Source organism: Octopus sinensis, linkage group LG3 (genome assembly GCF_006345805.1).
Source record: "Octopus sinensis linkage group LG3, ASM634580v1, whole genome shotgun sequence".
In the NCBI taxonomy this organism is placed as follows: Eukaryota; Metazoa; Mollusca; class Cephalopoda; order Octopoda; family Octopodidae; genus Octopus; species Octopus sinensis.
In genome coordinates, this window is record NC_042999.1 from 22554718 (window position 1) to 22561801 (window position 7084).

General features: G+C 34.8%; 1 protein-coding gene and 1 non-coding gene across 2 annotated transcripts in view; one reads left to right on the forward strand and one right to left on the reverse strand.

Moving 5' to 3' along the window:
* Positions 1–7084, forward strand: part of LOC115209311 (glutamate receptor 2) — a 61139-nt gene that overhangs the window by 33239 nt on the left and 20816 nt on the right. The window lies entirely within an intron of this gene.
* Positions 837–908, reverse strand: Trnag-ucc. Its single transcript has one exon. It is a non-coding gene; the product is annotated as a tRNA-Gly (tRNA).

A 7084-nucleotide genomic window follows, 5' to 3' on the forward strand; every position in this document is an offset into this window, starting at 1 on the left:
CAACCCATGCTGGTTTGTTTATGTCCCCGTAACTTAGCCGTTCGGCAAAAAAGACCGATAGAATAAGTACTAGGCTTACAAAGAATAAGTCCTGGGGTCGATTTGCTCGACTAAAAGGCGGTGCTCCAGCATGGCTACAGTCAAATGGCTGAAACAAGTAAAAGAGTAAATGAGTAAAAAGAGTATAGCTCTTGATCTTGTTTGGCCCTAGGACAGTCTCGATCAGGCAGGCCTATGGGCAAAAGATTTTAATTATCCTGATTTATTGCTCTCCTTCCAGGCACAGAATATCTCAGAAGAACATGATCCAATACAGTATATTTTGAATCGAGGAATCATTTGTTTACTATTTCTAGCAGGTCAGCCGGTCGCGAAGAGACTCGTATATTTGTATGCTTAAACCATATTTAGTAGTCAGGCTCGAGAACAGAATGAGAACGGGGTATTTGTTATGTACCCCAGCATGCATCCGGTTGTATTGATATAGAACTGGACTAGCTGTACTGTTGTAAATATTATTAAGTTTGCATCGATGGTCTCCAAAATCATTGTTCGTGATATCGTGTCAATGTGCCATCGTGTCACCGTGCCATCGATCCTAAAATGCTTTGCTTGTGATATAGAGAATATGTATGTGTGTGTGCGCAGGCACTTATGTGGATGTGTGAGTGTGTTTGTGCGTGCACGAAAAAGATGTATATCATGTATATATATATATATATAATATATATATATATATAATTACATTATTTTATATTATATATTCTTTTACTGGTTTGTCATTTGACTGTAGCCATGCTGGAGTACCGCTTTAAAAAAAAAAACAAAAGAAAGGATGCGTCGGCCGGGAGTCGAACCCGGATCGACTGCTTGGAAGGCAACCATGCTAACCGTTACACCACCGACGCCTCTCATACAAGCAACACATATATTACATATATATTTGTGTGTGTGTGTGTGTGCGTGTATGTACGTGTGTGTGTATTTTTATATGTATACATAAATTATATAAGAGATAATGGTGTCATTGAGACCCAAAGGTGTCAGGCAACGCTGAATGAGTACTATAGACAGGCCATAGTTAAGTCCCAGATTCGGTAATATTGCGAATAAAGGTTCAACGTTGGTTCTATGTCAGCGTGTGTATATTCTTATATACATAAATTATATATGTATATTTGAATATATGCAATATATAAAATTATAGATTAATAACTCATATATGTATATATTACACACATGCATATACATAAACTGCCTTATATTTTTGGATATGTTTATATATATATATATATATATATTACCGGAGTAAGCACATAAATGTGAAGCAAGGTGGAAAAAAAGAGTACTCAAAAACCAGGGGTGGTTCTATTCTAGCAAAAACTGTCCGACGAACGGGAACGTGAAACTCAGAGTAACAGGTTTTGTTGATTTTCTGCTGCTTTTAAATAAAGTATATATATATATATATATATATATATACACACACACATATATATATATATATATATATATATATATATATATACACACAAATACACACACATATAGATATATATATATATATATAAATACACACACACAGTATATATATATATATATATATATATATATATATATATATATATATACACACACCATATATATAGATATATATATATATATATAATATATATAATATTAATATATATATATATATTATATATATATATATATATATATATAGTAAACAGTAAAAATAATTACAGACATGGACAAGAACATGAAACACCACAGAGACGACACCAGAACCACAGGACGGGCATTCGAAGCCCTCAGTCATCAGTCAAGAACCAGATCATCTTAGCAATTTCGGCTGATTAATCTATATAATATATATATATATATATATATATTATATATACTGTACTGTCTTATGTCCCTCTCCACCACTACACACTCAATAACACTATAAAATGGTCAAAACTTTATCACAGGAACTTAGTTGGATTTGAAAACCGCACTAGAATGGGAGAAAGCGCTAATATATGATCTAAGTTATATGATGTACAAAAATATGTAATATACAAATAAATATCTGTAAATATAAAACCATCCGAATTTCTGAGTACCTCATTTCTTCTTCTTATATATATATATATATATATATATATATATATATATATATATATATATATACTCTCTTTTACTCTTTTACTTGTTTCAGTCATTTGACTGCGGCCATGCTGGAGCACCGCCTTTAGTCGAGCAAATCGACCCCGGGACTTATTCTTTGTAAGCCCAGTACTTATTTTTTCGGTCTCTTTTGCCGAACCGCTAAGTTACGGGGACGTAAACACACCAGCATCGGTTGTCAAGCAATGCTTGGGGACAAAAACAGACACACAATCACACACACACACACACACACACACACACACCACACACACAACACACACAACACCACATACACATACATATATATATATATATATATATATATATATATATATATATGTACATATATACGACAGGCTTCTTTCAGTTTCCGTCTACCAAATCCACTCACAAGGCATTGGTCGGCCCGGGACTATAGCAGAAGACACTTGCCCAAGATGCCACGCAGTGGGACTGAACCCGCAACCATGTGGTTGGTTAGCAAGCTACTTACCACACAGCCACATGCATTTGTCATGCAATATTTATACAAGTACATACATACATACATACATACATACGTACATACATACATACATACATACATACATACATACATACATACATACATACGTACGTACATACGTACATACAAACGTACGTACATACATACATACATACATACATACATACATACATACATACATACATACATACATACATACATACATACATGTGCTGTGGGTTTTTTATTTTTTATAGAATCGGATGAAAACAGCTGACAGCTTTCACTCATATCTTCATATTCTGACGTTGTTACTGCTAAGCGAGTTTGACATATAGGTGTAAGTTACCGAAGAAATCTGCTCGCTCGTGCCTATGGCTATGGGAGAGGTAGAGAGAGAGAGAGAGAGAAATAGAGAGAGAACGAGAGAAAGAGAGTGTTGTGTGTGTCTGTGTGTGTACGTATTAACTGTATAAATAAATATTCTGAAGTATCGCTCGTTTGTTTTCTATTTTTATACCCGAAACAATTAGAGATAAAACTTGATACCCTAGAGACGATTTGTAATAAATATATAAACAGACATAACTGCTGGGTGGGTTAAGAAAGCTCACTTCTCAACCTAGTGGTTTCAGGTTCAGTCTCACCGTGCAGCACCTTGGACAAATATCTTCAACTTTAGATCCTAAATGATTAGTGCGGTACTACTTAAGAAGAGTGGTCCCGGTGCGTGCACTCGCGTATTTGTGCATTCGCGCTAGCTAGTCGTGACTAGTCGATCCTTACTTTGTGTTTTTGTTTTGTTTACTTTGTTTTTAAAAAAAGATCTTTTCGGTTTGAACGGCAGTCTTTTCTAGCGGTGTCATATGAAATTGACATCCATAATTATGACCCTAGTATCGATCTATTGCATTCAATCTGTTTTAGGGTTAGTTAGAGTTAGGGTTAGGGTTAGCGGTGGGGGAAGGGTATCTTTTTTTTTTCACAAATGTAAATAAATCCAATCTGTTTCTTAAACGAGGGACATATTCATACGGCACAGAATGTTTTTTTTACCTCAATGGACGTCATTGATTGGTTGAAATTGCAGAAATTGAAGGAAAAAAACAACAAATATCTTACAAACTATAGAATTTTCTCAATAAAGCCAAGAGATAAAGATGTTTTATAAACGCAGTCTACCAGTATACGAAGTTTAAAATTGTTTAGTTACCTAGAAATTATGTTAAGAACTGCCGTTCAAACCGAAAAGATCCCAAAAATTATTTACTTTGTGTAAAAAATTATTTATTTTGTGTTTTATTTACTTTGCTAGGTAGTCGTTGTAGGATTGACTAGTCACGACTAGCTAGCGCGGATGCGCAAGAACGCGAGTGCACACACCAGGACCACTCTTAATTAGTACCAACTAGTGCAGTGTTACTGAATTTCGTAGATGAAAAACTCTGGAGAAGCCCGTCGTATATATATAATTGTGAGTGTGTGTATGTAGAAAGCTGTATGTTGCCATTGTTGTTGTTGTTATTATTGTTACTATGTGAGGATTCAAATAACCTATTTCAGTCAGAAAGCTAGATAAACCATAATGTTTTTTTTGGGGGGGGGGGTGCCACTTCAACATGGCTCTTCCGTACGAAACATCACTACTATTTTTTTAACCCCCAGGAAAACATGTGTCCGACAGTTTTTTTAATGTTCGTACTTTTATTTATAATATATTTCGGATCTTGACCTTTTTGACCTACAGATTTTTAAAATAATTTTTTGTAACTAAACACTTTCAAACTTCGGACACTGGTAGAATGTGTCATATAAAAACATCTTTTGCTTTTAGCGTTTTTGAGAAAAGCTTATATTTACGAAGTTATTTCACGTTAAAGTTCTCGTATTTCGGTAATTTCAACCAATCAATGACGTGTATTCAGCTGAATAAAATTACTGCCGTTGTTTGTGAACAACAACAATTATCGGCGTATATTTTTTCGTTTGTCACTGTTATTTATGACATCCTTCGTGAGTTTGTATTGATTTTAGCTTTAAGGTTTTAGGGTTTTAGGGTTAGGGTTAGGGTTTGACAAACGAAATATACACCGCCGAAAGTTCTTGTTGACAAACAACAGCAATAATTTTATTCAACTGAATACACGTCATTGATTGGTTGAAATTACCGAAATACTACAACTTTAACGTGAAATAACTTCCTAAATATAAGCTTTTCTCAAAAACGCTAACAGTAAAAGATGTTTTATATGACACATTCTACCAGTGTCCGAAGTTTGAAAGTGTTTAGTTACAAAGAAATTATCTTTTAAATCTGTCGGTCAAAATATATATTTCCGTTCAAATGTCTTTGTTGGTTGAGGGAACGTGTCTGGTCCACTTCTTGAATTGAATGTCGGCTAGCAAAGAAGACAATTTTCAATTTTTTTTTTTTTCCATAAATATGACTGAAAAAAATTTTTTTAAACTCTTCCTGGAATTATAGTTGTGTAATGAAATTTAGATAATCCAAGTTTTGCAGGTTTCGTGTATGGAGTCTTGGTTGTGTATGAATGTTGGATGGTTGTAGAATGCTAGGGAGGAGCGAAGACTCGTGGTCGTCTGCAAAAGTAGATAGCAATTGATGAAGAGAGCAGAAGACAAAACCGAATCCTGAGGAATACCAGAGTTGAATGAGAGTTGAGCAGAAAGAGCTCCATTAACACATACCTCGATGATATGATCAGATAGGAAGCTAACGAACCAAGAGATGAGAGATTAATGGAGTCCATAGGCGGGAAGTTTTGATAGGAGAGTTACATGGCAAACACAAAGGCTCTGCTGATGTCTAAGATAACAGTATTGTTATCGCCGAACTTCAATAGAGAGAGAAAGAAAGAAAGAGACAGAAACAGAGAGAGAGAGAGAGAGAGCAGCGGGGAGTGATATAAGAGAGTTGGTCGCCAGTAGATTATTCTCTACGAAAGCTGAAGGGAGAGAGAGGGAGAGAGAGAAAGATTCAAGGTGTTGAAGAATATCTTTAATGGCCGTCATCATTAATTTAGAGATGTTGCAGGTGAGAGAAATAGTACGATAGTTGACAAGGTCAGAGGGGTTGTCTTCTTTGGAATGGAATACGGGACATACTGAAGCTTATATACAAATGTCAGGATACATCCTCGTAGAGACGTTCCCTCAACCAACAAAGACATTTCAGCGGAAATATAGGATGTTTTGGTGATAAAGTATAAACATAGCGGATCTTTACCTTTTGACCGACAGATTTTAAAAATAATTTTTTGTAACTAAACACTTTAAAACTTCGGACACTGGTAGAATGTGTCATACAAAACATTTTTTACACTTAGCGTTTTTGAGAAAAGCTTATATTTAGGAAGTTATTTCACGTTAAAGTTGTAGTATTTCGGTAATTTCAACCAATCAATGACGAATTTTGGTAAGTACAGGAGCAAGTTTCGGAGCTCAACGCTCGAGTTTAATGGCGGGGTGACATATTCGAGGTCATTGACCCTATTTGTTCTAAGCAACTTGGAATGTGTGTATGACGACTGGGGAACCAACTGAAGTTCAAAAGAAAAGATTTGAAGGGAACTGGCCAAGGTTACGTACTATGGAGGTGAAGCGTAACAAACGGTGGCGGCTTTTTCCCTTTGTATTTTTTTTTTTTTTCCTATTTTGAATTCTTGTGTATTTTCCTTTACATCTGTTTTTGCAGCAAGTGTTACAAATATAAAACAAATTTTGTCAGTTTTCCAGAATTAAGTACAAAATTTATTACAATAACACACAGAACATACTTGCGAAACCGCCTCGCCCCCACACGCATAGTACTTCCGTCTCTCTCTCAATTTATTTCCCCGCGTTAAATACAAATGTATGCGTGCATGCGTATATTGTTTCGTAATTAATAATGCACTGTAATTTTTGAATAATGAATTATAATTATTTATTTAATTAATTAACCACTCGTTGAATGTGTTGCATTGTTATACAAATTACCAATTTAGTTGGAGCACCGCCTTTAGTCTAGCAAATCCGACCTCAGTACTTATTCTTTGTAAGCCTACACACACACACACACACACACACACACACACACATATATGTATGTATATATATACATCATACATACATACATACATACATACATACATACATACATACATACATACATACATACATACACAACGAGGGACATATTCAACGACACAGAATGTTTTTTACCCCAATAGGCGTAACTGATTGGTTGAAATTGCAGAAATTGAAGAAAAAAAACACAAATATCTTACAAACTATAGAATTTTTCTCAATAAAGCCAAGAGAAAAAGATGTTTTAATAACACATTCTACCAGTATACGAAGTTAAAAATTTTTAGTTACCTAAAAGTTACGTTAAAACTCCCGTTCAAACAAAACCGAAAAGATCCATGACGTATTCTATCG